This window comes from Mastigoproctus giganteus, chromosome 1 (assembly GCF_048544385.1).
Source record: "Mastigoproctus giganteus isolate SK-2022 chromosome 1, ASM4854438v1, whole genome shotgun sequence".
Lineage (NCBI taxonomy): Eukaryota > Metazoa > Arthropoda > Arachnida > Uropygi > Thelyphonidae > Mastigoproctus > Mastigoproctus giganteus.
In genome coordinates, this window is record NC_143575.1 from 257588427 (window position 1) to 257594448 (window position 6022).

A 6022-nucleotide genomic window follows, 5' to 3' on the forward strand; every position below is an offset into this window, starting at 1 on the left:
CTGAAATCGTTAACTACAATCCCGCTTGAAAAGGCAGTTAGAAATTACTCCAATCATAAACGGGACTCGAACTCAGACTTCATCAAACGCATGACAAGTAGCGAAATTGCTATCCTGTCGTGGAGCGCCCCGCCACTATGCCCTAGATGTATTAAGCATCAGCAACTGAAAAAGATGCACTCTTCCACTCGATCCGCTCTTTCTTTGCAAGAAAGAAGATGCCATGATGAATATCCATCACTACAGCAAAACAATGGAGCAATTATAGCAGATCAACCATTTTGTTATCGAACAAAATAGCTTAATCCAAGGGAGTGTTGCTTCACAATGCGCGACAGGTTCACGTGTTCTGCAACAACCATATCAAATTACCCATCGTGTCACTTGAGTCCGCTGGAGAAGGTCCTCCAGCGGTGGCGAACCTGGCGATATGGTAGCTTCGCCACTGATCTTCGGCCTTCTGAAGAAGACATTCAAAGGTCACCTCTTACATTTATACGATATGCCAAGGAGACCGTTACCCATTTAGTTTCCTTCTTCATTATGATTCCTTTGGTGATAAAGCACGAAAAGGGAAGTCGTTGTACCGCATAGGCTCTCAACCTGTGGTACGCGAACTCATTAAAAAAAAATAATAATTACAGATACATAAGCATCATCAGTTTAATTTGCTAAGTTTCTATACCTAATGATATACAAGTCAAATCGACAGTGTTGTTTTGATTAAACAAATCGTGCTTTAATATCTGTGAAGACAGAACGCGTGTAGTATTGAGTTTGCCCTTTGTCGAAAGAATTACTGAGAATTGCCGTAGGTTTCTTGTCAACATAATTTCTCTCCAAGCAGTAGATAAAGCAGTTTCAGTAGTCTTAAATTATATTTCAACTGAAAGATTTTTTTCTGTTGACACGATAGTACAGAAGAACAGACATCCTTGAAGGGCATTTTCTGCTTGATATTCACCTCACCGCTTGCGCAATTTGCTATTCGTGAACTCATTAGGACCATTATCCTCCCCCTTCGCGAATTGCAAGGTCCCACTCAATAGTATTTCTTAAATTTACTTCCTTGTTTAATTCTGATGTCAGCTTGGTGCCAATGCTTGCACGCTAAGGATGAAACTACCTCCTCCCACAAAAATTTTTAATAATAATAAATAAAAATATATAAATCTCAAAAGGCCTGAAAAAAATTTATTTTAGGGAATAATAAAAAATAAATGGAAGTAAACAAATAAAATAAGAGGAAAAAATATTTTAGTCAATATCGTAATTTTAACTTTTATACTTGATCGCCTTTAATGTTACTTCGAATGTGTTTACTAACATATCTCTTCAATACAGCATATTTAAACATACTATGTATCATTACAAATTTTGAACGTAACCACATGTTTTCCATTGGTTTTTTATGGAAAGAATATGTTCGCTTAACGCTGCACGTCTCAAGAGTGAATACATTAATGACAATAACAATAAATTATAGTATGGTGTATCTATAAAATATTGGCAATAAAATTATGATATGCTCATCATTTTTTTTTTTTCATGTCACATTTTATCCCATTTGTGTGTGTATCCCTCCTAAAAAATAATAAACATGGCGCGACGTCTTCATGGTAGAAAACGCCCTTACTAACTGCTGAATAGCGAAAAGTTTCGTAAAACTACGTGTGCGTGTGGGTGCTGCAATCGTGAAGTCTAATGAACTGTGGATATTGCATCATCCGTTAGATCGTAAACAGCTTGCACGGTTGGCTTGACGTCACATTATAGATCTGTATTTTTACACCCAGAACATCACCTCTTCCCGAACGCCAACCTTTAACATTTTTGTATTGGAAACTAGCAATGTAGTTAGACTGCGATTTTGAAGGAGGGTGGGATATCAGAAAAACATTCCACCAAAATTCTGCAAATAAATGTAAATATTAAGACCTAAAATAATTTAGAAAAAATTATTCATTAGAAATAAGTTCGGCAAACGGAAGGTTTTTCTCCACAGGGAGTTAAACTTCCGTAACTAAAATGATGTACTTTTAAAGACTATGTATTTTCAACCAAATATGGTTATACTGGGTTGAATGAACTAGTTTATAATCGGAATTCAGTATGATTTCAAAGAACTATTTGCATAACCTATTATAAGTTTTCATATTTTTAATGAAAAAATAAAGTTGTTTTAGTTTTTTTTTTTTCCCATTTTGAATAGAAGGTTAAAATTTCAAGAAAGTCTCAGGAAATCCTCAGTTATTTTTATTTTTCGGGGAGTGCAACCATGCGATTTGCATGCCCAATGATTTGGTCCAAGATGGGACAGGAAGGAGAAATAATTAAAAACACATTTTTAACTGCCGCCCTGTTTTATTGGTTGTAAGATATACCACTAAATAAATAGCTATATTAAATTTAAAAAAAATTGTTAGCGAAATAAAATTTAAATTCAATATCAATCTTCGAAATTGTATCCTACAGTACTGTAATTTTATTATAGTACACAGCATGCTAGCAATGATACGCCATTCTTACATAACTGTTCTCAAAGATTATGTAAGCGTCATGTATCACTTGTTCTGATAAATTGCAGTATTACAAAATGTTACTTTAGGGTTAAAAAAAAAAGTAATACAAATTTAGCTGCAACCCATCGAAACTAGCAATTACAGTGGCAACTCCTGCAAAAAGAAAGCAGTTGGTTTTTTTTTTTAAATTTCATCCCGAAGTTTTTCGAGAAGTTCATGACAACACAGGTTAAATTTTCAGTTCTATTAAGAATGATTATTTTTCCCCCTGTAAAGGCGAAATAAATTCATGAGAAGACAGAATTGCTCTGCAAGATGACAACCAAAATTGGCACGGAGCACTACGGTGAATGATGTAATCTTCTGCTTACTCTCATCAGCCAAAAAAAAAAGTACACTGCTGTTAAAAATAAACATTTTCTTTCGCAAATGACCCGACTTCATGGGTGGCTTTACCCAACCTTTTTACGGTATTTAATAACCAAAAGATGAAATATAATTAGTTTACTGACGAAATGTAGTTATATAAAGCACCCATTTATATTTCAACTTTCAATTTAAACTGTTCGCATTTTACAACTGAACACAATAAAAAAATAAATAAAAGCACAAAAGTATTTTATCAGCCTACGGAACTGAATCCAGTCTAACCGCTGCTTTGTCTGAGCTTCCTGGTGGTTACTTTGAATGACGCATGCGCATTTTTCAACTTTCCCGTGTATGGTTTCTTATATGTTCAACTTTAACCTTATTTAGAAGAAGGGTGGGGGAGTAACATCTACCTTCATCGTGAATAAAAAACAACCCCTTCGTTAGATTCATTTGTATGTCTAGCAGGAGACAGCATGTACCACGCTAAGAACAGGGAGCCACTGTGATGGTTTCTGAGTCACCACTTTCTCATACGATCAGATAACAAATGACAATGCTTGTCTAGAACATCCGGGGAATAGCTTTGGAGAAGGTTACTGAACAGCCATAATTTTTTGGAGGTATCGCCCTTGCGCAATAAAAAAAAAAATCTAAATTGTTAATGATTCTTGAATATTATTTAATTCCAGTCCAATTTGCGGGTGTGGGGGATGCTCGTGCCAAAAACAACTGTAGGATGTCTTTTTCGTTAAAAAAAAAAATATATATATATATATATTTTCAGATTTTTCTAACGTTCAAAACCTGGTATACCGGCTGTATTGCACACATTTTTGATTGATTTTTTTTAAAAATCATACTTGTTTATTATTAATTTTTCACGTTTGGACCTACTGTTAATGTGAATAATGATCAGCATCCTTTTACTAACCGCGCCGCAGTATCGTATTTGTCAATTATAAGTGAATGGTCTCTTCCCCTTAGTCTAAGAAAATAACGAGGCATAACTTGTCTTTTTCCCCACAAATTTTAACGCAAGTCAGTTTATGAGACAAAATAATGAAATTTTGTCTCAAATTGCCACGGTAAACGTTTATTTTCCCTAATTCTAATTGTGCTGCCCTTAATGTCTAGATCCCCAGCGTTACCCCGGTTCGCCCATACCTGAATAGGGCTAGCAAATTCCACGGCATAAATCTAGTTATGCAATGTTTATCACAAAAGCGAATATAATGACATTTTTATTAATAAAAAGATATCTGTTATAAATAATATCGTAATTTAAAATCAAACTAACAAGTAAACGAATGCCTCTGCTGGCTACCGTCATCAGTGACAATGAACTTCCGGATAGGGCTAAAAAATGTTTTTATACTCTAGCTGTGTGTGATATTACAATTACAGTCGTGATTTCAAATTGCAGGATATCATATTATTCTATAAAATTATAGTTCAGACAGCATAAAGCTTAGTAAATTGAAAATTACAAAAAAAAAAAAAAAAAAAAAAACGTGCAAAAATGGTAGATGGTAAGAAGCATCGTTATAATCCATTTATTATTTTCAAAAGGCCACAAATAGGATAAAAGTTAACTATATACAGGCGTTTTCAAAAATTTCTGATAGGATGCATTTAGGCGAAATTTTATAAATAAATCTAATGAAATAAATTTATTATATGGAAAAGTATATTAACCCTGCGACTGTGGCTTTCTTGTCAGAACCCTGTGACTGACAAGGAAAATACCCCTACTGGCATTGCTAATAGAAATTCACTGTAAAATAGCATCTGAAAAAAAAAAATCTTACCCCAAAATGATAGAATAAAAATGAAAATCGCTGAATTAATATTACCTTTCAATCGGACAGTCAGATGGGCCCAATGCTTCACATACGAACTAGGTTGACAAAGAAGACAGGGATGCCATGCTCTTCAGCTGATGTTAGGCATGAAGAATAGCTTCAGCTGGTTCTCGCCTCCCGCCCTCTCTCGCGAGAAGATTCGAGAATGAAAGGGCAGAAACAGTGACTACCTGCCGGTTGCTAGGGTAATAAGGTATGAATTGTGCCCGGGATATTCGGTACTTAAGTTTTAGCTTTGCTACCCTGGGATAATGTTTTTTTTTTTTTTTTTTTTTTAATTTAACTGTGTACTAATGTTTTTTGTTGTGTTTGATCTCATTTAACAAGATTTATTGGACCTACTTTCACAAGTTTTATTCGTATTTGAGAAATGCTATGCGAAGAACTTTCGTCAAGTTAGTCACATAAGGCAACATCTCCGCTTATACGCCCACGGATATCTTGGGAAGAAAACGGGACGGCGTTTGCACAAGGGATCAACATCGTCATCTAATCAGTCCTCTGCAAGTTCCGAAAATAGAAATATATGCCATTATACGCTTAGTTTGTATATAAATTGGCAGATGCCAACGAAGGTCTTGTACCGCTTTATTAGGATTTTTAATGTCTTAAGAAATTATACATTAGTTTTACTATTGATTACAATACGCTAGATAAAATTTCACGTTTATTATCAGTATAAGAATATTTTAGGAGTAAAATAAGAATATTTATAATATTTGTTCTTTAACCATAACCTAGGCCCTGCAGTACGCTTTAATTTTTTGTGTCAGTCCTTCTCCCTTCCTTCCTCAACTTTTTTTTTTTTTTTCTTAAACTACGCTTAGAAAAATTATTGTAGTGCAATAAATTTTCATAGTTCTTAAATAAAGAAATTTCGGAAACTATTCGCAGATGATATGGAGTATTTACATCTACTGTTGAACCCCAGGGGCTTACGTCTTGTTAGTATGGGCATGGCACGCCCAGGATCCTGAGCTGGATATCATCATTCTTCTCTTTTTTTGGCGATTCCCTTCTTGTTCTCTCTCGGGGTAATTCAGAATTTTTTTTTAGGCTAGTGCAGTTTAAGCCTTAGGCTTCCTTGCACCATACGGCTAATAATAATAATAATTAAGTAGAATCAGTTTGGGAAAGGCTATGCCTCACTTCTTAACACAGATATTACATAAGAAAATTGTCATAATTTTTTTTCTGATAGAATAATGCATGTGAATTGATGCATTAAATTGGGATACTAAGATTATAAAATCAATCTTATTTTAT

General features: G+C 34.4%; 1 protein-coding gene across 1 annotated transcript in view; it reads right to left on the reverse strand.

The window, feature by feature from the left end:
• The window catches only part of LOC150091810 (monocarboxylate transporter 12-like), a 76156-nt gene extending 71229 nt beyond the window's left edge, over positions 1 to 4927 (reverse strand). The window contains exon 1 of the mRNA XM_090377104.1: positions 4748 to 4927. The gene's annotated coding sequence lies outside the window, so the exon portion shown is untranslated. The remainder of the gene's footprint in view (positions 1 to 4747) is intronic.
• Between the last annotated feature and the right edge of the window lie 1095 nt (positions 4928 to 6022).